This window comes from Rhineura floridana, chromosome 9 (assembly GCF_030035675.1).
Source record: "Rhineura floridana isolate rRhiFlo1 chromosome 9, rRhiFlo1.hap2, whole genome shotgun sequence".
Classification (NCBI taxonomy): Eukaryota; Metazoa; Chordata; class Lepidosauria; order Squamata; family Rhineuridae; genus Rhineura; species Rhineura floridana.
Genome location: NC_084488.1, coordinates 100,765,216 through 100,792,967, shown reverse-complemented (window position 1 = coordinate 100,792,967; position 27,752 = coordinate 100,765,216). Strand labels below are relative to the sequence as shown.

The following is a 27,752-nucleotide window of genomic DNA, read 5'->3' as shown; positions in this document are numbered from 1 at the left end:
AAATGTTGCTAGCCCACTCCTTAAAGAATTATCTATGGGCCTTAGGAATTCTGGTGGTTTTGTCTTTTAAGTATTTTAATCTTTTATACTGTATGTTTTTTAATATGTGGTCTGTGACCGTAATAAAATGATTCATTCATTCACATATGTGGTGCTTGTGTGTGAGAGGGTGTGTGTGAAACCGTATTCATTGGAACTCAGTATTTAAAATTATTGATTTGATATATAAAGTTATTGAAATGTCTTCAGTTCAATATAAACCATATTTTATTCAGCTAATTCTGTCTTTGAAGTATTTTAGTGGCTGCTCAGTTTTTACTATAGCTGTGGTGCCTGATGGCACTTGCTTCAGCAGGCTGCTGTTTTGCCAAACTGAGATGCTGTTATAGTCAAAGGATTTATAGAAATGCTGTATTGTATGGGTTTTACTATTTATTGCTGAAAATGTTTTGAAAAGGTATGGGATACCTTGAATTTGTTTTACTCTTCCATACTCTTTGATTAGAAACCAATACATTTCTCACTTAACAAATTGAAATGAGGGTCTCGCAGGCTCACATAGCATTTTTTAAGGTCCAACGTAGGGATGTCTACAACCTTCCCTATTATTTTCATAGATATTCCACTTTGTGGAAGAATGATGTTGCATGTCCAAGAAATCTATCTACAAAATAAATGCAGGGTGAAACATTATTCACTTCCTAGCATGAGAGTAACGTTGCCTGATCAAAGTGCTCACTGCCTTGCTGTTACTTCTTGTTCTGTCAAAATGCTGACAAACTTGCTTTTGTATAGTGCTGGGCTGTTTCTCAAAAGACTAGACTATTGCACATTACTCCTTATTCTTTGCAATAAGGGTACACATACATTTCCCCCTGTATGATGAGTACCAGCTTTAGGTTCTCAGCATGTGTTTGTATGATTTTAAAATAGGAAAATGTTCGCTTTGCTCCCTCTCTGTTGGTTTTCTGGAGACTTCTGAAAACGATCTTGTTCCAGAGAACCTTTGGGAGGGACTAAAGGTAGACCCTGACACTGATTTTATGGCTTCTACGTTAAATTTTACCTTTGTAGTCCTTTAGTAACAATCCCTATATATATGTATATATGTGTGTGTGTGTATATATATATATATTGTATTTTATGTATTTTAATTGTATTTTATGTATTTTAATTTATTTTAATGTTTTTGTGATTTTACTGTTTACAATTTTATTATGTACATGTTTGATTTTACTTTTGTAAGCTGCCCTGAGTGCCCTATTATAGGGCAGAAGAATGGGATAAAAATATTTTAAATAAATAAATAAACAATAAATAAAATGTGGAACATGTATTTTCCCTGTTCCTTTGCACTCTAGGCCCCACTGAGTTGGAGACCCTGAAAATGCTTTGCTCTTTCAAAAGGACAAAATGTAGCATAGGAGGACCAGTTCACCAACGTTGTACATTGTATTTACTATGTTCCTTATCTGGAGCTACAAATTTTGCTTTAGGAATCAAACCCATACATAATCAGGAGGACAATGACTGGGAGGGACAGACCCATGCATTTGGATCTGCTCACATGGTCTATTTGGATGCTTACTGCAGCAGTACTGAATCTTGCTGCAGGAAGGCTGTTTGCACACTGATGATGATAAATGGGAATGGGGCCTGAGTTTTCACTTTAAAAAACAACAACAATCCAACTGTGTTTCTAATCCTTATGGTGGCAGCCTGAAAAGAGATTGGCAGTTCCTTTTAACCACATTGTAACTAGAAGAATTCTGGTGGTGCTTTTAGTTCTGAGGATACTTGTTTACATACAGTTTACATGATATCCTTGCAATAACAACCTTTTGATTTAAAGATGTGTGCAACCAATAAATCCTTATTTGTCCAGGCTGGGGAAAGATTTTGACTTAATGGCCTCCCATCATCTGTCTGTATAATAGATATCATTGAATGGCATTTCTTCACTCAGTACCAGTTTCAGTCTTTAGGCCAAAATGTTCCTTCTTCCCAACTTTTGTTCACATGGTAAGTGTTTTAACCAGAACATTTTGGAATTGTTTCCTACTCTTGAATTACAGTATTTCAGGGGTTTCTCAAACCATGGATGGCTTTCAATTCTACCATTGCCTGAGAACTTTATACACACCCTTCATTGATAAGGCCAGCCTTATACCTCGGCATTCTGTGTGCCATATCTGGGGAACCTCAAGCCTAGGAGCTAAATGTGGCCCTCTCCGCCTCTCTGTCTGGCCCTTGAAACTGTCCCCAGGCTGCACCCCTCACTAGCCCTGCTTTGCACACTGAGAGTTTTTGTGTGGCTGGAATGTCTGATAGTATCTCTTGCCTGTCTGGTTGGAGGATAGAGTGCTGTGTGAGTGAATGTACAAAATAGCCTACTGTACCAATGCAAAATGTACATTAATTGCTCTGTCCACTTTTGCCTCTGACCCCTTGCATCACTGGCATATGGCCCTTGGAAGGTTGCCCAGAAGAGAATGCGGCTCTCAGGCTTGAAAAGTCTCCCCTTCCCCCTGTGCTATAGGCACTCTGCAGGGAGCAAAACTGCTCTACCCAACAAGATTTCCTCAACTTTCTTTGCTTGCCTTTCTTAGCCTAGTGCTTGCATGTGGTTTAAAGGAGCAAGCAAAGTAGTAAAGCTTTTCTGCTAGGATATTAACCTCAGCTCCAGCCTATGCGGTGTGATAACTAATACACATTTTCTTCTCTGGATGTTGACCTCAGCTAGGCCCTATTTGACACTCTAATTGTTTCACCCCTGAAAACTGATGTAAATAATTAATTTTATTGACACAACCCAGCTGCCATTTTCAGGATCATGCCCAGTTGGATTACAACCTATCAGCTCGGCTTTCTGACAGAGTCATCTCTCCTGATTCCTTTTCTATATTTGGCCTCCAAATTCTTGTAGCGTGCTCAGGGGAATCAATAAATTCTTCCACAGCTGGACAAAGCATGCTAACAGTTGGAGAACAGAGCTTGTCAGTATTGCTTCAAGTGGAACACTTCAATTGTGTTTTTCCCCTCAAGCAACAGACCAACCTACAATCTCTGTCAGCTTTCCCCAACATGGTGCTGTCCAGATGTTTTGGACTACAACTCCTATAATCCCCTGCCAGCTCATCTACATTGGCTGAAGATGGTGGGAGTTGTAGTCCAAAATATCTGGAGGGCACTAGGTTATGGAAAGCTGATCTACATTCTCATCAGACTTGAATGCTTCAATCTATTAATTTTGAACATCCAAAGAGCAACGAAAGGAGAAGAATTTATCTAATATACACTTGTGGATGCATGCAGATCTATACCATATGGTTTTGTATAATAAATATGACTTCAGTTGGCTTGAGCTGCAGATCTGAGGCTCTTGCTGGGTTCATACCAAGCAAGCTCTCTGGCAATGAAAACTTGAAACAAGTAGGGTTAAATGCTAAACTTATTATAATTATTTATTAAATTTATAACTCACTCTTCCTCCCAGAAGTCCAGGATGGCAAACAAAACACTAAACGCACTCTAAAATGTCTTAAAAACAGACTTTAAAACATATTAAAACAAAGCATATTTAAGAACATCTTTTTTAAAAAGAACTTCAAAAAAATCTTAAAAAGCAATTCCAGCAGAGCAGACTGGGATAAGGTCTCTACTTAAAAGGCTTGCTGAAAGAGTAAGTAAGTGCCAAAAAGGTAAGAGCCTGTCTAATATTTAAGGGGAGGGAATTCCAAAGGATAGGTTCCAGAGCACTTAAGGTCTACTTCCTATGTTGTGTGGAACGGACCTCCTGATAAGATGGTATCTGCAGGAAGCCCTAACCTGCAGGGCACAGTGATTGACTTGCTGTATTAGGGGTAAGATGATATTTCAGGTATCCTGGTCACAAGCTGCATAGGACTTTGTACACCAAAACCAGAACCTTGAACTTGGCCCAGGAGCTAATGGGCAGACAACTTGGTTTTGGTGCTTGTTACACACATTCCATTGACATGCTAACACAAAGCTTTTAGTATAAGCAACATCTGAAGCGCAAAAGAATGACATTTTCAAAGATGAGCCAGTTGGTTTATACATTTGTAATTCTTCTATCACTAACATTTTTATTCCCCGGTGTTTTGACAGAGTTGAGACAACCAACAAGAACATCTCCCTACAGGTCTTTGTTATCCGAACGTACTACATATATGCATTGTTAAGAGGACTCTTGTTTGACCCTTGTTTTGTGATGGGGTGCAGGAAATGTGGGTCTCACGCCAATTGTTTGACAGCTAGTCTTGTAGCTTTGCACCGCAGTAGTGAGCAGAGTTTTATTAAATAATACTACAAAAGCATGTGAATTGCCCAGTTTCGATGAGGTTTTTTTAAAGGGCTCCATTCTTTGCTATCTTGTACTGTAATGCACAGAGCGCAATATGTCACCATGTATTATTTCGAGGGATTGAATGGTTTGCCTGTCTGATACATTTTAATTGATTCAAGACTTTTTCCATGACATCATTACTATAACAGATTTTTATTGAAAATAAGAACAGCTGCTGTGTACTTTTTGAATGTTTTATGTTACAAATTGTAGCAGCTTTCCTGCTCCATGCAAGTGACACTGATACAGCTTTTGATGCAGCAAAGTGATTAGGGCCAAGTGATGAGCCAAGAAGAGTTTAGTAGGTCCTGCAATTTTTTTAAAAAAAGAGCGTCTCTATCAGAAGAGCTCTGGAATGCATTAGAGGCAAATGTGTTATGATGCAGGTTCATTAGCTACACTGAACAAATGCTGGTTATGTATTTGAACAGCTAAGATACAACTTGGAGGATAAGAACAATACTTTTGCCAGTTTTCTAGATCCAATGACAAACTTGGAATGTTAAACTTGGTGAGTTTAACATACTGCAGAACTTTTTGTGTAGTTTGTGCGTGACTCCACACTGTCACTATTTTGTGCGAGAGATTCAAGAGGAAACTTCACAAAAATGAGGGGATTGGTAAAAAGAAAGCTGAAAAACAAAGTCCAGAGGGACACATCACTCGAAAATGCTTGGAAGTTGTTTAAAAACACTATATTAGAAGCTCAACTGGAGTGCATACCGCAGATCAGAAAAGGTACCGCCAGGGCCAAGAAGATACCAGCATGGTTAACGAGCAAAGTCAAGGAAGCTCTTAGAGGCAAAAAGTCTTCCTTCAGAAAATGGAAGTCTTGTCCAAATGAAGAAAATAAAAAAGAACACAAACTCTGGCAAAAGAAATGCAAGAAGACAATAAGGGATGCTAAAAAAGAATTTGAGGAGCACATTGCTAAGAACATAAAAACCAACAACAAAAAATTCTATAAATACATTCAAAGCAGGAGACCATCTAGGGAGACAATTGGACCCTTGGATGATAAGGGAGTCAAAAGTGTACTAAAGAACGATAAGGAGATTGCAGAGAAGCTAAATGAATTCTTTGCATCTGTCTTCACAGTGGAAGATATAGGGCAGATCCCTGAACCTGAACTAACATTTGCAGGAAGGGATTCTGAGGAACTAAGACAAATAGTGGTAACGAGAGAGGAAGTTCTAAGCTTAATGGACAATATAAAAACTGACAAATCACCGGGCCCGGATGGCATCCACCCGAGAGTTCTCAAAGAACTCAAAGGTGAAATTGCTGATCTGCTAACTAAAATATGTAACTTGTCCCTCGGGTCCTCCTCCGTGCCTGAGGACTGGAAAGTGGCAAATGTAACGCCAATCTTCAAAAAGGGATCCAGAAGGGATCCCGGAAATTACAGGCCAGTTAGCTTAACTTCTGTCCCTGGAAAACTGGTAGAAAGTATGATTAAAGCTAGATTAACTAAGCACATAGAAGAACAAGCCTTGCTGAAGCAGAGCCAGCATGGCTTCTGCAAGGGAAAGTCCTGTCTCAGTAACCTATTAGAATTCTTTGAGAGTGTCAACAAGCATATAGATAGAGGTGATCCAGTGGACATAGTGTACTTAGACTTTCAAAAAGCGTTTGACAAGGTACCTCACCAAAGGCTTCTGAGGAAGCTTAGCAGTCATGGAATAAGAGGAGAGGTCCTCTTGTGGATAAGGAATTGGTTAAGAAGCAGAAAGCAGAGAGTAGGAATAAACGGACAGTTCTCCCAATGGAGGGCTGTAGAAAGTGGAGTCCCTCAAGGATCGGTATTGGGACCTGTACTTTTCAACTTGTTCATTAATGACCTAGAATTAGGAGTGAGCAGTGAAGTGGCCAAGTTTGCTGACGACACTAAATTGTTCAGGGTTGTTAAAACAAAAAGGGATTGCGAAGAGCTCCAAAAAGACCTCTCCAAACTGAGTGAATGGGCAGAAAAATGGCAAATGCAATTCAATATAAACAAGTGTAAAATTATGCATATTGGAGCAAAAAATCTTAATTTCACATATACGCTCATGGGGTCTGAACTGGCGGTGACCGACCAGGAGAGAGACCTCGGGGTTGTGGTGGACAGCACGATGAAAATGTCGACCCAGTGTGCGGCAGCTGTGAAAAAGGCAAATTCCATGCTAGCGATAATTAGGAAAGGTATTGAAAATAAAACAGCCGATATCATAATGCCGTTGTATAAATCTATGGTGCGACCGCATTTGGAATACTGTGTACAGTTCTGGTCACCTCATCTCAAAAAGGATATTCTAGAGTTGGAAAAGGTTCAGAAGAGGGCAACCAGAATGATCAAGGGGATGGAGCGACTCCCTTACGAGGAAAGGTTGCAGCATTTGGGGCTTTTTAGTTTAGAGAAAAGGCGGGTCAGAGGAGACATGATAGAAGTGTATAAAATTATGCATGGCATTGAGAAAGTGGATAGAGAAAAGTTCTTCTCCCTCTCTCATAATACTAGAACTCGTGGACATTCAAAGAAGCTGAATGTTGGAAGATTCAGGACAGACAAAAGGAAGTACTTCTTTACTCAGCGCATAGTGAAACTATGGAATTTGCTCCCACAAGATGCAGTAATGGCCACCAGCTTGGATGGCTTTAAAAGAAGATTAGACAAATTCATGGAGGACAGGGCTATCAATGGCTACTAGCCATGATGGCTGTGCTCTGCCACCCTAGTCAGAGGCAGCATGCTTCTGAAAACCAGTTGCCGGAAGCCTCAGGAGGGGAGAGTGTTCTTGCACTCGGGTCCTGCTTGCGGGCTTCCCCCAGGCACCTGGTTGGCCACTGTGAGAACAGGATGCTGGACTAGATGGGCCACTGGCCTGATCCAGCAGGCTCTTCTTATGTTCTTATGTTCTTATGTTTAAGTGCATATCATAAATTTAAGTTTGTGCAATTAAAGTGGATTTAAAGCATTCTGTCACCTTAGTGCAATAAATCCACTTAAAAAAACCCAACAGACTTCTTGCTGTTAGGGACGTGACAGAGAAATGCATTGAAAAGTGTGGAATGAGCAAATGATTAACAGGATGACTCCCATAAGCAAATCAGGATAAATGCAGGATCAGTGCTCACTGTCCTTCCCTGCAAACAAATCAGGATGAATGCTCAATAAAGACTGGACGTAGTCTACCATGTAAGCTTTGTGCAAGCAAATAGGTCAGCTGGAGGAGCCTGGTGTGATGTGCTATTTCTGCTGCCTCGGTATTTTTATTCCTTGAATAAATAATTTAGTTTTAAAAACTTATTTAGTCAGGTTATAGATCACTAACTGTAAATAAAATATCTCAAATAAAGAGCAAAGACACTAAAATAAAGAGGCAAGGGTTCTTAAACATGCAACAATATAATATGAATATACAGATACTAATCAACAGTTGCTGGAATGTGGTTTCATCTTTTACATTTGATGCTTATGTACAGCTGGCACCATATTTTAGCCTATCCCTTATTCCTCATTCCCAAGTACAGCCAAGCTTTAAAGATGTGCAATGCCATTTTACCCATTTTCCTTTCCCTCTGTTCTTCACAGAACTTCTTCAAAGTTTTTATCTTGTAACCTCTGTAGGCACAAGGACCTGCCTGTTTTGTCTAAGTAAGCACCTGTGAACGCTGACAGCGCTGTATAAATAATAAAGTATATAAAAATATAATAATATTGAACAACAACAAAAAGACATTTTGGTTTAACATGTTGTCTTAAGCACTTTCTGTGTTCACTCAAGCTCCAAAATGCTGGAAAATTGTAGCTGTTAAGGGCCACACCTTTAACAGAGAATATTGATGTGGCATGGTGGTGGTATTCAGCATGGTGTCTTCCAGGTGTTCTGGATTCATGGCTAGTGCCAGAGGGTGGCCAGGTCAGGCTCTGGCTGAGGGGACCTGCAGCCCAGAGGGCCCCTAAAAGGCCCCTCCTTAGGGTGGGAAGGTAGTGCTCCTGTTCCATTATCCACAGCAGTGTCAATTCTCGACCCTGCCACAGATCGCAGAGAGGGACCTCCCAGCCCCCTGATACAGACCACATGGGCCCATTATGCCCGTATACACACCTCACCTATCTCTCCTGTTGTCATGAATACTGTCCGTGCTGTGCTCGCATACCTGCCATCAACCAAGATGTTGGCAGAGGCTTCTCTGACGCCCCTACCGCCATCTTCATTGATGGCAGGCATGTGCGCACGTGCAGTGTGCATCCATGACATCAACCAAGATGGTGGCAGGGACATCAGCCCCTTGGGGAAGACTCCACCACCATCTTGTTTGATGGCAGCTATACATGCAGCATGCAGAGCATTCTCGTGAAGTGACAGAGAGGGAGGGAGGGTGGGTGGACAGGTGGGCGCTGTAGGCCTGGGGCAGGCTAGTTCCCAAGGGTCCATTCATGCCTGGCACTGGCCCTGACTGGACTACAGCTTCCATCAGCCTCAGCCAGCATGGCCAGTGGTCAGGGATTATAGGAGTTGTATTCTAAAACAGCTGGCAGTTCCCAGGGTGGCTACTCCTATGGTATAGTATGGTCTCTTATCCTGCAGTTAGGTGGACCTTCACCACTACCTTGGAGCTGGATTGCTGTCTATGGCAGAATGGTGGACCCAAGTCCCATATATGTCTGTTCACTGGAATAGACACATGGAGTCTGTCATGCACTTTATAAATACCTTACCAGGTGCTAACTCTTCATGGTCCGGTTAAGGATCCCTAGTTTACCTTCATATGGCTCTTACTAGACGTCTCCTTCAAATGGAGGACTGTCTCTGTCAGCCCTTCAATTAGAGGACTGTCCTCTACAAAGTAGGACACATGACCACCCTATGCTAAATTCTAGCTTGTGTGTCAGTTCTTTTTAACATTCTGATTCTACCAAACTAAACGTGTGTTAATGTCTACCATAGACCTGCCTTTGCTTCTCCTGAAACATATTTTATTAAGGTTTGTTCTTTCCATACTGTTCGTGATTTGTGTGGGAACATAAACCATTAGGCCAGGTACACATGTAATGCTCAGCTAAATCATGGCTTACCTCCCAGCAGCCACCCAAGTAGAAGAGCAGTGAAGCAGCAGTGATTTTTCACCTTACGCACCTTCACACTGTTTGTTCACTTTTGAACCATAATTTAGTTTATCTGTGGTTTAAACTGATGTGCGAACCAGGCCATTAAGTTGCGGTTACATAATATCAAAATAACATCTAATCATTATTAGACAAAATAATGTCTAAAATCACGGGTGCTTTGCTCCTCCCTCACTCCTGCTGCACTGCTGGGTTCACGGTTTGTTTTCCCCAAACAAATCATAAGCAGTAAGGCAAGAACAAACCTTTGTTGAAGTTTGTGATCTGTTTAGAGAGTTGCAAACCATGAGCCTTGGCTTGGATGCAGTGCTAAGCCAAGTGTGGCAGGAGCAGTGGAATAGCAAAGTGGCTGTGATTTTAGTTCTGTACCCAAGCATGCTGCACGTTCATATTTAAAGCATAGTTAAGCTTAACTGTGATTTAAAGCAATGTGTGAACCAGACCTATCACCCGGATTTGTGATTTTAGAAGTTGTTGTAAAAGGTGGGGTATAAATATAATATAAATTGTATGTTCCAACATTAAAAGTTTGCAGATAGATGTTAATTTTTTTTTACTTCTTTTGATGCATGTCCTGACCATCAGCAGATTGCAAAAGGCTTGCTACAGTACTCATTCATTTTTTAAAATATGATTTTAGAACTGTGTAATGAAACTGCTAAACAGAGTACAAAAGTTATTTGGAATAGGATGGTGAAAGGTGTCTGAAGGGGTCTGCCGTAACTAAAAAGAACAAAAGTAGAAGTGTTTCTAGGAAGAGATCCTAAATATCTTGGAGTCAAATATGGAAACTGTTTACAGTGTTGTACAGTTTTACTACTACTGACCAAAGGCAAAACAGTTCAGTGAATTTCTTACTAGAGTCTGCACAGGTTAAACTAGTTGTGGTCAAACGAAATCAGTCCTCTGTATTTAGGGAGAGAGGTTCTGTGTGGAGGCCATACAATTGCTGCAACTTAATTACTACACTGTGGGCTTGGTCCCAGGACTTGCAATTTTCAATAATGAGTCCGTTATTTTGGATTTAAGCCCATGGTCAAGTGTGTCATAAATATTTGGTGTGCAAGGATTGATTATTTGGACATTATATCTCCTGAAACCTGGAAAATACAGTTGCCATTCTAAAAGCCAGGATTGTTTATTTTGACTTGGCATTATGGAACTTGTTAGCTTATGTAGATGGACCAGGTGAATTTTAGAGTTGTGCAAGTGAAGATATGGGCAGTTATTTCAAGTATGTGATGTGTATACTTTGGTGTCCCTGTTCCCTTGACTTCTTGACCTCCCATTCATCAAGGGTAGACCTCCTCTACTGCTTGCTTGGTCCCCCTCTGCTGCCAGTCAGATGACCATCACTTTGCTCCTTTTCTGTTTGATTCCCTTCTCAAAAGAACATGATACTCCCATCTGTAAGGCCTTTGTGAAGCCTTTCCCAATCGGCTAGATTTTCTTGACAACATTTAACTAATTGCCAGCATTCTGACCCTGCATCTTTGGTATGTAAAATGTTCATGAACATTCCATGACATCATTACAGGTTAGGTAAGACCCAGTAAGGTTCACAGGTGTCAAGCAGGCAGGCAATGTTTAGTCTATATGTAAGATATACTTCTCTTATTTATAATTATATCTCATTTCCTCAGTGTCTTTTTCTAGTCCATTAGTGCAGATCCTGGCTTGTTCTCATAGTTTCAGCAAATTATGGTGTCCCAAATTTCGATGTCATGGTAACTGTGATTAGTGTAAAATCAGCAGCAGATGCTTCTGATATCCTGGTGTACAATAAAAACAGGGGAGCACAGACGATGTGAACCTAAGGCTTACCACAGGTTGTTCACATAGTGGGAAACCATGATTTCTCATTATGGTTGAACCTGGCCAACAAGGTGACTGGCTGTGACAGTAGAAAACCCATAAAATAGCACTGTGCAATAAAGATTCTGAAACATGAAAGGTGGACGCAATAGTAATATAAGGCTTCATGTTTTCTCTGCTTTCTGTGTGTCCAGATTTGTTGCTTCCAGCAAGATATGGCCAGGAGCAGGGGAGGAGCAAAGTGGGGGCTTTTGAGAAGTGGAAACTTGAGCACCATGCATTACTAACTGTGGGGGTAACATGATAATAATAAATAATAAATTTTATTTTTCAGCCGCCTATCTGTCCGGGTTAGGGACACTCTAGGCGACGAACAACAAGAATAAAAACAATACATATAGATCAACATAATCAAATTTTAAGCTAAAAAACCATTCATTAATTCAGAACATAAATTAATCTGTCCCAATCTTGTAGGCCTGCCTGAACAGCCAGGTCTTCAAGGCTCGGCGATAGCTGGACAGGGAGGGAGCATGTCTGAGATCGAAAGGGAGAGAGTTCCAGAGGGTGGGGGCCACAACAGAGAATGCCCTCTCTCTGGTCCGTACCAGCCTAGCTGTTCTCACCAGTGGGACCGAGAGAAGGTCTTGCGAGGCTGATCTTGTCAGGCGGCACAATCGGTGATTCTGGAGGCGTTCCTTCAGATATACTGGGCCGAAACCGTATAGGGTTTTAAAGGTCAACACCAACACCTTGAATTGGGCCTGGTAGACAACTGGTAGCCAGTGAAGATCTAATAACACTGGGGTGATATGATCCCAGCGACAGCTATGCGTAATCAAGCGTGCCGCCGCGTTCTGTACCAGCTGTAATTTCCGGACCGTTTTCAAGGGTAACCCCACGTAGAGCGCATTGCAGTAGTCTAAGCGAGAGGAGACCAGGGCATGTATCACCTGAGGGAACAGGTGAACAGGAAGATAGGGACGCAGTCTCCGTATCAGATGTAATCGGTACCAAGCTGCCCGGCTCACTGCTGTAATCTAAGCCTCCATGGACAGCTGGGAGTCAAGTATGACCCCAAGACTGCAGACCTGGTCCTTCAGGGGTAGACTTACCCCATCAAGCATCAGGTTAGTAATTCCTAACTTCCTTTTATCTCCCACAAGTAATACCTCAGTCTTGTCGGGGTTCAGCTTCAGCCTATTCTCTCCCATCCATCCACTTACAGATTCTAGGCACTTGGACATGGTATTCACAGCCAACTCCGGTGAGGATTTAAAGGAGAGATAGAGCTGGGTGTCATCTGCGTACTGATGGCACTGCAACCCAAAATTCCTGATGATTGCTCCCAGCGGTTTCACATAGATGTTGAATAGCATGGGAGAGAGGATAGAACCCTGTGGCACTCCACAATGAAGAGGCCAAGGGTCTGAAACCTCATCTCCCAATGCCACCCGTTGCTGCCTATCCGAGAGATAGGAACGGAACCACTGCAAGACAGTGCCTCCTATTCCTAATCCCTCTAGGCGGTTTAAAAGGATACCGTGGTCAACGGTATCGAAAGCCGCTGAGAGGTCCAGGAGGACAAGGAAGGTGTATTCACCCCTATCCAATGCCCTCTGCATATCATCTACCAGAGCGACCAAGGCTGTTTCCGTACCATGACCAGTCCTAAAACCCGATTGGTATGGATCTAAATAATCCGTTTCCTCCAAGTGTGTCTGTAATTGCGCAGCCACTACCCTCTCAATCACCTTGCCCAAGAATGGTAAATTAGAGACTGGGTGAAAGTTGTTTAACTCTTTTTAAGATGGGCTTTATTACCACTTCCTTGAGGACTGATGGCATTGCACCCTCTTGCAAGGATGCATTCACCACCGCCTTGATCCCTTCGCCCAGTCTCTCTTTACAGCTCATGATGAGCCATGATGGGCAAGGATCAACCAGACAGGTGGTCGGCTTCACAGTACAGAGCACCTTGTCCACTTCCTCAGAGAGAAGAGGCTGAAACCGATCCCAACAGACCGGAATGCAACTGGCCAACTCTGGCCCACTTCCTGTCTCCACGGCGAGCGGAAGCGTGCTCTTCAGACGTTCGATTTTATCGGCAAAGTGTTTAGCAAAAGTATCACAGGAGATTTTAGAATGTTCCATGGGTTCCTGAGCAACTGGACCGACCAGGCTTCGGACCACTTGGAACAATCTCCTGGGACAACACTCTGCCAACGCAATAGAGGCAGCAAAGAAATTTTTCTTTGCTGGCTTTGTTGCCACCTGGTAGGTAGCTATTGCTGCTCCAACCCATGTCCGATCGTCTTCAGTGCAAGATTTCCGCCACCGGCGCTCAAGTCGTCTCACCTCCTGTCTCAGACCCCGCAGCCGTGGTGTATACCAAGGTGCTGTCTGAGTTCTGTTCAGGGGGAGAGGACGTTTCGGAGCCACCCGGTCCACCGCCCTGGCGATCTCCTTATTCCACTCCATCACCAGGGATTCGACCGGGCGACCTTCAGTCAGCTCCATATCCCCCAGCGCATTCAGGAATCCTTTGGGCTCCATCAGGCGTCTGGGGCGGACCATTCTAATAGGTCCTTGTCCCCTGCGGAGGGCGTGCAGCATCGAGAGATCTATATTCACCAGATAGTGATCTGACCATGACACGGGGTTAGAAGAATTCACCCCCATTTTCAGAGCACTATCCTCCCCTCCCGAGACAAACACAAGGTCAAGAGCATGACCGGCTACATGGGTAGGCCCTATATTACTAAGGTGTAGATCCCAGGAAGTCATGGTTTCCATGAAATCCCGAAGGGCTCCTGTGAGGACAGCCTCGGCATGTACGTTGAAATCCCCCATCACCACAAGATTGGGGGAGAGCAATCGCACAGCCGAGACTACCTCGAGCACCTCAGTCAGGGATTCTGCTGCGCAGCGGGGTGGGCGGTACACAAGCAGAATCCCTAAACTGCCCTTTGGGCCCAACCTCCAGTACATGCAATCAACAAACTTGGTCTCGTGGAGAGGGGGTCTGGCGAAACAATAAGATTCCCGGTAGATAACTGCCACTCCCCCTTCCCGCCTACCAATCCTCGGCTGCTGTGCATATCGGAAACCGGCTGGACACATGGCCTCAAGTATAGGAGCTGAGGCCTCATCCAGTCATGTCTCCGTAATACACACCAGGTCTGCGTCCTCATCCAGGATCATATCCTGGATGAGTGATGTTTTCTGTACCACAGACCTGGCGTTACACAACAGCAATCGAAGATTGGATGGAGTTCTGCTTCCCCCAGTTATCTTCTGGTGGTAAACAGGCCCGGAACAAGGGATGGATATTAAGCATCTGTCCCTAGTTTCCCGATGCTGGCTTGGCCTGCTACCCACGCCCCTACAGAATCTGCCGCCTAGCCTTTCAATATTGTGGCCCCCCATCCCCCCCCACACTAACCCCCTCTGATCTACACATAGCTCCCTCCGGTACGCCGACAGGCAGGCCTTCTCCTTCGGTACAGTAAAAACAGTAAAACAACCCCCTGCCCAAAAAAAAAGAAGCAGCAAAACAAAACAAAAGACAAAAACCCAGGCCACCTCAGCCAGCCGGCTTATGTATCCCTCCAAAGAGGGACAGGTGATGGAAATTAGTCACAGCTGGCTGGGTACCTAGGACCTGGTCCTGCAGGAGGCACGTCTGCCAGGCAGCAGTCCCACTGGGACGGGTGGTGGAGGTGGTGTTCCAACAGCAGCAGCAACAGCAGGCTCTCCTTCCCTGGGTGGCGATGTTCTCCTTCTTCCTGCAGGCCCTGGGTCTCCCAGGCCACCTCAGCCAGTCGGCTTATGTATCCCTCCAAAGAGGGACAGGTGATGGAAATTAGTCACAGCTGGCTGGGTACCTGGGACCTGGTCCTGCAGGAGGCACGTCTGCCAGGCAGCAGTCCCACTGGGAAGGGTGGTGGAGGTGGTGTTCCAACAGCAGCAGCAACAGCAGGCTCTCCTTCCCTGGGTGGCGATGTTCTCCTTCTTCCTGCAGACACTGTGTGAACCAGCCCACTGTGAGATTTTCTGCATTTAGCTATCACTCCTAGACCCTGAGAAACTCACAGAATGAAACTCACATAGTGAGTTTCACTAGATGTTATGGGGGAATGGGGGACAACTAGACATGAGGATCCTGGTTTGGGCTGTAACCCTACATTTTTTGTACTCTCTTGTTCTGCTATAAGTGACTTGCTTATATTCAGTATTAAAAATGTAATGTGGAAATTACTGTCAATCTCAGTTTATGCATTTTTATTACTAATTTCAGAGACCACCTTGGAAAATGGAAAAGGTATTAACGTTAAGAGAAAAGTTTGTCAGCCATCTGCTGTGCCATGTCACCTACTTAATAGAGATCTGCTTTTGTTCTAAGCACGCCGTATTGTTTTAACAGAAGTGCAGTCTTCTGGGTTTGTTCTTTCTAATAAATAATGATGGAAATATGATTTCAAGTTCAATGTTTTATCTTTTGGATTTTTTTTTAATTAAGCAGTTTAGCAGAAAACTACTCAGACTGCCTCAAGACTCAGCAAGCTTTTGGCCAAGGAGTCATAAAAAGGGTCAATAGTAATATTATTTGGTCCATAGGGACTGGCTTTTTTTCCAAGGTCGCTGTTGATATGGAAGTTGCTAATCCAGTCCCCTGCTGGAAGGATGTTAGAATGATAGTAAATGTATTAATTCAGAACATCACAACATTTGATCTTAATGTTAAACATCTAGTAGTTTGGCTTTCTTCTAAAGTATTTTCGTAGTTACCTTTTGGAGAGGGACTGTAACTCACTGCTAAAGCACATACTCAGCATGTAGGATGCCCCAGGTTCAGTCTCTGACATCTCCAGTCAAAAGGATCTCTGGTGGCATGTGATGTGTGTCTTTCTAGAGAGCCCCTGCCAGACAGATTAGGCAATAGTGGGATGGATAGACAAATGGGCTTATCTGGTATATATAAGGCCATTTCCTAAGTTACTCCCATATGCAGTACTATGCAGTCTTAAGACTGCATTCACACAGCACTTTTATTTCACTTTATTTCATTTTGCTGACATTTCCTTACCTCTTACGTTTCACATTTTATGTGATCTTTCATATGTGAAAACCACTTCTCGATATCTAGTGGAATCAAGTGGAAGTTTAACGCTCCTTTCCGTGTTAATTGTTTCCAGAAAAAAATCCATTTGCAACCCCGTTAACCTGGAAAATCCTGGGAGTTGGGGGTTTTATTAGGATCATGCCACCGCCACCACTCACATAATAAAATTTAGAAGTGTGCCTGTGCATAAAGGGTGGATGGGGGATGACATGTCAGATGACGTTGACTGTTATGCCACACCACACCCACTGATATGAATGAAATTGAGTGTGACGTGGCAGTATATTGATGAAAAGAACACAGTTCTGTGACACAGCAGAAAGGAACATTTGAAATTGGGTTCTAGTGTTATAATTAGGCAAAATAACACCATAAATAATTGCATTATTATTTGTTAGTCTGAGAGGGAGATAGCCATACTGAGCATTTCACTATGGGAAAGCTGGCCAGCACCCTACCAGTAGCTGCACTGCTGTGTCTCAGCAATAGCAAGAACTTGGAGAGCTCCTCCCTGGTGAGTTCCTGACAGTGTAAGCTGAGACTAAAGGCCCTTATTGTAAGCTTGATAGACATTGTATTATTTATGTCATCTGTCAATCTTCAGGGTTGGCAACATGTGGCCCATAAGCCCCTTTACCCTCCCCTGGAACAGCTTTGGCCTTTCAGTACTTGGCCCACAAAGAAGTTAATAGTCATAGTGTTGTGCAAACAGAGAAAGTTTGGCAAGCCAGCTATGACCTGCAAGACCCAAGTTGCTGATCCTTCATTCTCTTGTGCTTGTTTGAATAACATGGAGTACTGTGTCAAGTTCTGGACACCATATTTTAAGAAGGACATAGGCAACCTAGAGGAGGAGAAGATAGGGAAGGGTCTGAAAACCAACCAAGTCAAGTGAGGAATGGCTGAAAGAGCTGGCCATGTTTGGCCTGGAGAAATGAAGATTGAAGGGGAGACTTGATAGTTGCCTCCAGATATCTGTCATATCTGTCATGTCAAGACAGGACAGGCTTGTTCTCTGTTGTTCCGGAGGACATTAGGTAGATATTGGAAGGAAGTCCATTTTGGCTAAGAGTACAGAGAAATTTCCTAGGTAAGCGTGTTTCATAGTGGAACAACTTACCTTGAGATGTGGTGGGCTGTTATTTCGCACTAGAGTTATTTTAGCAGTGGCTGCAAGCCCTCTGCAGGAATCCTGTAGTTGCAAAATTCCTGCAGTGAGCAGTGGGTTGGACTAGATCACCTCCAAGGTTCTTTCTAAGTCTCAAATTATATGACTTTGCCTTGAAAACCTTTTTCATATAGTTAGTCAAAAGCATTAATGCACACTATATTTCCGTCTGCAAATAGGTTACTCCAAGCATGCAAGCTTTTTTAAGGAGAAATCTCAGAAGCTGCACCTTAATATCCTCCCCGCTTTTGATAGCTCTGGATTGCTCCAAGTGGACCTGACCCAATCCAATCCAGGGTTGCCATGATTCACTCTGAACAAATTCCAGGTTAGCCTAATTCAGCTTTGGATCCAGGATTTGTCCAGAACGGATGCACAAGCCTACTTTTTACACTGTACAAAGTGTACTTTTTCTGCTTCTCTTGCCTAAGTCAGAAACATCACTTTTTTCTTTTTAAATAAGTTTCAAAGTAACTTTTTCTCATTTTTTTGCAAATCCATGGGTCGAATTGCCATGTGTGTATATGTGTGTATAATTATATGTATAAAATTCTCATGCCCCCATGACTTCCACCTTTAAAAAAACCTCTTTTTAAAAAATCTTCTCCAGTACATGAAAGACTGGTTCTTGCATGCTTGCACATGACCTAATTGCTCAACTTTTGGCAACTTGTAGTTGAGTGATGTGTCTCAGGGGCTATGAAATTTATGTCTGCAATGTTTGATCTCTGACGTATTTTTTTCAATTGATGTTGCACTTGTCAAGTGATAAATGTGCATGCGTGATCTGCATACCTCTTCACCCATTAAGACAATACTATTATTGTTTCCATGATAATTTATATAAGAATTACAAATATCAAAACTGAGGCAGATATCCCTTAAACCCATATTGTCCTGTAATAGCACGTCCTGTATATATATTTCTTAGTGATGAGCGTTACAACTTGGCAAAACTTGAATTATTATGAGAACTCTGTAAATTATAACCATTCAAGAGTGTTGCTACTCTTTAATGGGTTAACAAGGATTCTGACTCTTAAGTTGTGCTTTATTTTACTCTTGCAGATGAATCCATCTTTGACTGCCTGACTGGCAATATGTGCTTAGAAAGAATTTGATGCTAACTGAAATGTTTAGTCTGCTTTTAAGTGATACCCATTCTCTGCATATCATTGTTTAATTTTCCTCCCCATCCCTAGCCATAAGTCCGGTGACTTCCCACAAAAATTATGCAGCTGGGAGAGCAGGCAGACATGCAGCTGCTAGTGGACATCAAATTTCCATAATAAAATGAACTACCTGTGGGAGGCTTTGAATGAAATTGCATCTCTGTCTCACGTACATGGATGCATGTGTGTGTACACCCCCCTAAAAAAAAAATCACTAGTGGCTATCAATTTAAAAAGAGGGACAAGGAAGTGAATCTAAATTGGGTTCAAACTTTATTTTATTTGTAAGTTTTCTTCCCCACCATTTACCATAAAGTCCCAGGATGGCTTACAACAATAGATTCTTACAATTAAAAACATGTAAAACCATTTATACAATTATAAGAACAAGTAAAACCAATTCAAGTAAAAGAAGCACACTGTAATTTAAACAAAACACTTCATAAAGTAGGCTAGATAAATGTTAACATGGCTGTGGGGGCTGCCGAATCTTCTGGCTTCTCTACATTTTGGGACTCCTTCCTACTGGAAACTCACAACAGATGAACTTCAGCATCCTTCAGACTTTCTTATCTTAGGGTGCTTTTATTGGATGGGATTAAGCCAGTAGATGGCTGATGAGGAAGGAAGTTTAATATGTGTTTGGCTCCTCAATTGGATTGGATTGATCTTCAGTATAATGTTAATTGCTTATTTTTGCTTCACACTCAGAATGGGATATATTTTAAGTATGACTCACGCCCCATCTGCACTATATATTTAAAGCAGTATCATACCACTTGAAACAGTCATCCCCCAAAGCATATTGGGAACTGTATTTGTTAAGGGTGCTGACAGTGGTTAGGAGTCCCCCAACAGAGCTATAGTTCCCAGAGTGTTTTAACAATTAATTCCTTTTCCCAGGGGACTCTGAACTGGCAATGGCACCAAGAAAAAATGGGAGGGGCAGAAGGGGCAAAGTATATTTCTAGGTGGGCAAAATAGGTGGGGGGTGAGTTACAGTTCAGGGGATGTGCTCCCCCTCCCCTCCCCTCCCCTCCCCTCCCGCCCCCTGAACTGTAACTGTGAGGGGAATTAGGATCTCCTAATCACACTCAGCACCCTTAACAAACTATAGTTGAGTTTGTAAATCTGTTCAAGTCACGACCCAGTGATACAGAGTTTATAGACAACTGTTCTGGGCTTATTACTCCAGCTCTTTAAGACAGCCTTTGCCAAACTGGGGCCCTACAGGTGTTTGGAATTGCAACTCTCAGCAGCCTCAGCCAGCTGTCCTGTCTGGGGCTGATGGGTGTTGTAGTCTAAAACATCTGGATGGCACCAGATCAGCAAAGGCTGCTTTAAGAGAAGTCATTATCGTAAGGCTCCTGACTTCCAGAAAGCTACAAGCCCTGTTGCTGAGGCAACACTGTCAACAGAGAGCCAAGTACTCTGATGAAGCAAAGATGTATAGACCATTTGAGGAATATGAGAGCATTCAGGAGAAAGAAAGTGAGAATGGCCGCTTTCAGTTGGGCTGGTCAAACAAGAGCACTTGGAACTAACGGCCTGATCTTGTGAAAACAATATTGTAGGTATTGATTAAAAATTAGAAAGAATTGCCTCATGTTACTTCAGCTGCATTTTACTTTCTGTTACTGTTGTGTGTTGAAGTAAGCCTCAAACCAAAATGTAGTATTATAGCTTTAGTTAAATTACTTTAATATGTTATAGAAAGACTCCCATATGAGATACTTGGGTATTTATTATACTCCCTTTGATATTACAACAATACATTTTACAACATAATTTAGCCAAAATACTTAACTGATGCTGGTTCATTCCCAGTGAAGTTCAATGGAACAAGACTGGCTTTGATTGTTACACAGTTGTTACAGATGTGTACTTTCCTTGCCAAAACCTACAGGATCTCAAAGGCATGACACAAGTACTTTCCAATGTGATGTAGTGGTCAGAGTATCAGACTAGGACAGGGAAGACCCAGGTTCAAATCACCAGTATCTCTGAAGCTCACTGGGTGACCTGGGGCCAGTCACTCTGTCTTTGACTAACCTAAAAATTAACCTAGGTACAGATAAGACAACACAGATATTATTGGATTTTAGACATGCTTTATCTATAATTTTACTTGTTTTTTTGGAGAATTTTTTGATCAAGGGGTTTATACATTTTCTAAATAAATAATAAAATTTGGAAGTGTATGTTAGTTAAGATCCAAGCTAGCAACCTTTTCCAGTTCTTTTATTTAAAAGAAAAAAAACCCTTGATGTTGAGTGAAATTAAATGCTTCATGCCTCTGGCAGCATTGGTTGCTGTAAGAACTGTGTTTATTCACCCACAAATAATGGGATTTGCACTAAAACTCTGGACAGATACTAGCTAAGGGTTGCAATGGTTGTATTCATACATAATGCATTGTTAAGTGCTACATGGGCGACAGCAGCAAACCCAATCATAGTGCCAAGCTTGCCTGCTTCCCCTCCCCCCTGTGCATCTGAGAAAAAGACTTCATCAAGGTTTAAGTTCACTTTCAAAGACTGATGACTTATAGTGTAGTGTCATGCAAACAGGACTCCTGCCTTACAACAAACTCTGGTAGGTTTAAAAATAAGTCAACTTCAAACTTTGGATTATAAATCTGGTTTATGATCTGGCTTGTTTAACTAACCAGAGTTTGTTATGAGCCATGATCCCTGGTTTGTATGCAGCTTGTTCATGTAACGCCATAGTTTAGTGTGAAGCCAGTAACTTAATTAATCATACAGGTTGCTTTCAACTAAACCTGATATATGTGCTGTTAAAAATTGAAACTTTATTTCTCAGTGATAAATATACATGCATTTTTGGTCTTAAAGTCCTTTCCGGTGGAGTCATTGAGTAGTATTCATAGACAGATTTCAATACTTCATTAATAACATGTCAGTTATTGGCACTCATTTGAAGATTTCCAATTACTATAAAGCAATAAGTATCCAATTCTGTTACAGAAGTAAATAGAAATTTTGCCAGTGCTTGCTTCAGTGAAAGCAAGGCCTACTTAAGATGTTATTTTGACAGTGGAGAAACACTTTTCATAGTAAGTTCTTTTAGTGGCATTTCCTGATCCCTAATCTAGACTAGGGGTAGCCAACATGATGATCTCCAGATGCTGTTGGACTCTAACTCTCATCAGCCTGAGTCAACCTGATCAGTGGTCAGGAATGATGGGAACTGTAGCACAGCATCATCTGAAGGACCATAGGTTTCTCAACTTTGCTGGTAAGTGTGAAGAAACCAAAGAATTCACTCTGTGGAGCAGATTCATGCTTAAATGCAAAAGGTCCCAGATTCCGTCTTTGACATTTCCAGTTAGGAATGTAGAAAACAGCCTTATATTGAGTCAGATCAATGGTCTATCTAGCTCAGTACTGTATATACTTCCTGGCAGTGTCTCTCCAGGATGTCAGACAGGAATCTCTCCTAGCCCTTCCTGGAGATGCTGGGGATTGAATGTGGGACCTTCTACATGCAAGCCAGATGCTCTGCCACTGAGCTATGGCTCTTCCCCAAATTAAAAAGAATCAGGTAGGAGGTGACAGAGATCTCTGCGAGGAAGAACTGATAGCAGTAGGCAAGATGAACCAAAAGCCTGACTCAGTACAAGGCAGCTTCAGTACACAGGACATTTGACCCGTTTCAATCATTGATTGAAATAGTGGCCAGGAAGAAATAGGGGAAATATTTGTCTTGCAGTTTCAGAGTTAATTGCAAGATGTGTTATTCAATCTGGCCAGAATGTGTAACAGATGGAGCCCAAGCCAGGTCTTGGGTAACCGTTGGAATAGTGGTGAAGTCACTGGAAACTCTAGGCCAGACTTATGGTGCCCTCTAGATGTTTCGGTCTGCAACTCCCATCATCCTTGCCTATTGGCCTCACAGGGCTCATGGGAGTTATACACAACATCTGGAGGGCACAATCCCTTATCTGTACAATTAACTGGAGAGTAAGTCCCATTGAACTCAATAATGGACATGCATTGGACTGGGCTGTCAGTTACCCAAATTCAGCCTGTATTTTTGTCTTTGTTGTACAATGGCAACAACACTTGCTGATATCCAGTCTTCCATGGCTCTAGTCTTCTGTGCCCAAATATGGCTAAACATGGTTTCACTGGATTTATTACCATTCCCTTGATTCTCGGTCATTGTGTCTTGCTGCCATTCACAAAGTGAATGCCACCCTGAGCTCCTACTGGGAGGAAGGGTGGGATATATATCTAATAAACAAAAACATAAATAAGAAAGTCTGCATGCTTTTTAAATCACTTATAGAGCTCATCTTTCCTCTTTAAGGGGCTGCTTTTAAAGAATCCCCTTCCAGAAATTTTTTGACATCCATTTTATTCAGTAACTGAATAATATTTAGATGTATAAAGCCATAAAAGGGGTTGGAGATCAGGCAATTTAGCCAAAACAAAAGTAGTTCTCCCCCCCTCCTCTTTCCCCTTCCTCCCCCCCTTCCTCTTTCCCCTTCCTCCCCCCCCGCCTCTTTCCCCTTCCTCCCCCTTTTCCACCTGTTTGGAGAAAGCTCTGTTTCTTCAGACAAGTCTCATTATTACCCGTCTGTGCCTGATCAGAGCCTCCAGGAAAGACCAACAGCATCTGTAAGGCTGGCAGCAAAATGGTATTTCCAGGCAGGCAAAGAGCTGCAGGGTAGGAGCCAATTCATGGCTTTGTCTGAGCAGCTGAGGACTTCAGCCCAGTAATACCATGGTGTACAGTAACACAGACCTGTGCCATGAGCAAGTAAAGGAGCAGGCAAGTGCCGGGGCCAATATTTATAGACCACTACGTAGCAATTCTGGAAAGGGGGAGAGAGAGACACACATATGCAGAAGGGAAGGGAGAGCAAGCGTGGGCTGAAAGGGAGCTTGGACTGGTGGCAGAGTTTTGAATTTCTTTTTAAATTGAGTTTGTTTGCATTTCAACAAAGTGTTGTCATTGTTTTCACCTACCAGGTTTAACCTGCCTTTGGATGGTGAATCATAGCAGTCTTGTTCCAATGACAAAGGAGAATCCCGGGGTAAAAGAAGGATTTTAAAGGTACGTAACTGCAGTTTCAGTTTCACCTTTCACATTCCCTCGTTACATGCAGTGCCCTTTTGAGAGCTGTGCAGCAATAAACTGAAGCCCGGTGGTCAATGGTTAGCACTGCCTGTTGGGTTATGAGTGTGGCTGTCTTTGTGAGTAAGTTACATAAAGATGGATAAAACATTAGTCTTCCATTCATTAAGGCACTAGGAAGAGGAGATGACTCCCCATCATGTTACTACAGATGAAAGCTGTCATCTTTGAAAATCATTTACTTATGTGTGCTTTGTAATTTTCTGCTTTCAAGTGTCTGCAGTGGCAGTCCTTTGCCTGAATATGTGCAGGTGTACCTGTAAGTGGTTTCTAACACCCATTTTAAACAGCCTAGAGTTGAAATGAAATACAGTGGGTGTGAGTCCGTGCCTGCCTGTATACTTGTACCACTCAAGCTACATGTGATGGTGGCCTGTTTGCTTAAAGCCAGGTCTACACACAACACATATAAATGCGAGTTATCTATTATTTGATTTTTAATGCAAATGTGGAACAAGTTAAGTATAGTGTTAAACTCATAATGTCCTCCCCAGGCCCTTTTATTCTCAGCGAAGCTCCAGTAAGTTCCTAATAGGGAGAAACATGTTGAGGAAATATCTTCACATTTGTAAGTGATGGGTGCAAGGAGGGTTCAGCTTCCTCCTTTAAAGTTTAGGCACATGCCTCCCTATTTTAATACATTTTGGGGGCACAATCAGATTTAAACAAATGGATCTGCTTTTACCATGTGTAGTTTCTTCTGCCTTGTGCTGTCTGTCAAGGCTGCTTGTACAAATTGACACTGGAGGAGTGGGAGATGAGTCAGTAGAAATGGTCTTTGTAAAACATAAAATGAAATTTTATATATAGTAATATATGTCCATGTAGCCTTTAGGATCCCTTCACCATGCATGCAGTTTTTTTGTGCACAATTCAGGGTATATATTAGGAAAGCCCTAAATAAAGAATACCGGGAAAGCATGATAATTACTGTTAAACTTTTTCTTTCCAGTGACAACATACACAAGCATAGAAATTGCATGTCTTTTCAAGTATTTTTAATTATCAGTTTCCATTTGCCACAACACTCATTAGTTACTTTAAAAAGAAGAAAAGGAAGTGATTTGAGCTCCTCGTTTTCATGCATCTATATGTGGCCAAGGGGATGCTTTTGTATCTTCCCAGTCAGAAATGTATATGGCATCTACTTTCAGATAATGGGGTTCTAGCATCTGAAATGTGGTGTCATTTATGACTAACAGGGTGAACTAGGAAGCCACTATTTCAAAAATGTGATAAACTCAGGGCCAAAGTAGACTTAACATTAACTGCATCTTAAAATGCAAATTTTATCAGTTTGGGTTGGGAGGAGGCATATAATTAACCGGACTACAGCACGCATGGAGAAGGAACTGAATTCTCTGAAAGTAGTGCTTGCCTGGTAAGAAATCCTCCATCGGTATCAGCATTACCACTACTATAGGGAAGGGTTAAAGCCCTCCTCCATGTCTGGTGTGTTCCTGTTAATGATCAGATTGGCCCACAGATGCTAGCTGATGCAATTTGCACTTTAACCCCCCCCCGCATGCTAAATCTAGACATTATGTCTCATTTGGCCCACAGAAGGTTGCCTCAGGCAACCTATGATTGTTAAACCAAAAGAACAAAATTGGACTTGGAGAGTTTTAACAGAAAATGCATATGGTGTAAAGTGGAAAGACAATAAATGTTGGCTTGAGTGAGGGGTGATTGCTAGTTTATATAGTCTGATAAGAAAAATTCCATGAAGTGAAGGCTATTTTTATCTGCAAATTGAAATTAAGAAACCTCAAACAAGACTGTGTGCCAAGGCTGCCGCTTATGTTGCTGCTGTGCCTGTGTACCAACTGCATAGCTCTGGGGGTGGTACTGGCGTGGCTTTCCTTAATTTTGTGTCTGTCATTTACTCTGAATGCATTACTTTCTTTTAAGGAAGGGAGATTAAATATGTGGTTTCTAATGGTCCCTTGCCACATTTTTATCAGTAAGATGGAACTTTTTCTTTTTTTTTACATTGATGTTTCATGCTGAAATCCTACATCCTCTTACCAAGGAATAAGCCCCATTGAACTTAATGGGACCTACATGTGAGTAAAAAAGTATAGAATTGTACTGTCATAAACATTTGAACTGAGTGTGAACAGCCTCCCTTAAAACCTTATAATAATGGTGAGGTTCTCCTGTATTGTGGCTCTGGGAATGGTGTCTGTTTATGGGGGCAGGTTTATTTATTTTATTTATTGAAATACAGTATGTTTTTCTACTGTATATCGGTACAAATAAATCTCCAACTGGTTAACAAAGTTTTAAAAAAAACACATTAAAACAATTTCAATAAAAATTACAAATATGAACAATAGTATAGATATTACTTGCTTTGTATGTAGGCCACAGGAATTATCTTTACTGTTGGCATAATATGTTTTATTTATAGTTTTTGATGGTTTTTTTGTCATTTTATACACTTATACAGAAAAACAATACCGAGGGGGTGTGTCATGCACTATGGCCACCAAACAGGCCATCCGTGCAATCTCAGGACCCAATTCCTAACCCAGGGCAATTAATCCTGGCAAAATATCTCCCCTTGCCAAGGTTGTGCAAGCCAACACAAACCCTGCAGTGTAGGTAGACTGACACCACCCCTTAAACTAGTTAGCCACTCTGAGTCAGGGGAAACCCAGAGCCAAGAAATAGTTCTGCCAGGTATTCCAAAAGAAAAGAGTCAAACGGGCACTCCTTGTCCTGGAGCCCCAGGCAAACCCAACACACGGTATTCAGTGGCCAAGATACAAGATTCAGAGCCAAATTTCCCCTCCTGCAAAGAACACACATGGGTAAGAAGTAGCTTTATTGAATAAAATATAAGTGCACAATTAATAGCAGCAAAACAGTTCCTTAAAACCTAGGGACTAGGTAAAATACAGAGTTCAGACATGAACCAAAATAACAAAACCAACCTATTCTACTTACTGAAGAGGTAGTTGTTGCAAAGTCTCACCTCTCCCCAGAGAGGCATAGCATGAGTAGTGAAAGGCAGTGGAACCCCACTCAGGTAATCAATCGTCTAGATGGAACCCAGGGGAACAAAGGCTATAGGTTTCACCCCCTGTACTTAAGGAAAAATCCCTAGTAACAGACCATACTAATTTAGTCAATCAGGGGGCTTTCTTGTGAGGTAATGCTTCTCAACGCTTCTCCAGTCTTCACTCCTAACAGGCCCCATCCTCCTCTCTGGCCAGTTTGACCTTGGTATCAGGCTCTCATCAGATGTCTCTTCCCAGGCCTCCTAATTAACTGTAGCTGAGAAACAACTAGGATTTTACACTCACTCAGAGGCTCATTCCTGCACAAGATGAAATCCCCACAATTCTTTGCATCAGAGCCATGTTACCAGCAACCATTCCGAACCATTCTGACAAGTTCTTGATTGGGGGGGGGGCGAATGAAAGAGAACAATCAGTGTGCATGGGGAGTGGGGGGGAGGTATCCTCAGTGGACTATCCTGACTTACAGGCTGTCTTTCATTTCACCTTATGCAAACATGTCTGTATAAGGGGCCCATAAGTCTGATAATTGTCCATCTTGCTCCATTTGTGAAAATTTTCTCATATGCAGCTAGGATAGTCATGTCCTCCGACCATTGCCTAATTGGAGGGGATGCTAGCAATTCCCACTATTGGAGTGTACCATGTTTGAGGTTGGTGTACAACAGACTGGGACGAGGATATCTGAAAGATCATCTTATCCCATTGGAATTGTTTGGTATTTTAAAAATAAAATAGGAACAGTTTCATGGTCCTATTTCTTAGCAGAGATATAAACGCAAGCAGTAGAGTGAGAATCAA

At 42.2% G+C, this 27,752-nt stretch overlaps 1 protein-coding gene across 7 annotated transcripts in view; it reads left to right on the top strand.

Annotated features, from left to right (window-relative positions):
* The window catches only part of BMPR1B (bone morphogenetic protein receptor type 1B), a 338,903-nt gene that overhangs the window by 130,827 nt on the left and 180,324 nt on the right, over positions 1-27,752 (top strand). For 5 of the 7 annotated variants that reach the window (XM_061582991.1, XM_061582989.1, XM_061582988.1 and 2 more), the window contains 2 exons: positions 23,760-23,844; positions 25,958-25,991. The gene's annotated coding sequence lies outside the window, so the exon portion shown is untranslated. The remainder of the gene's footprint in view (positions 1-23,759; positions 23,845-25,957; positions 25,992-27,752) is intronic. The other 2 variants (XM_061582986.1, XM_061582990.1) reach the window with 1 other exon arrangement.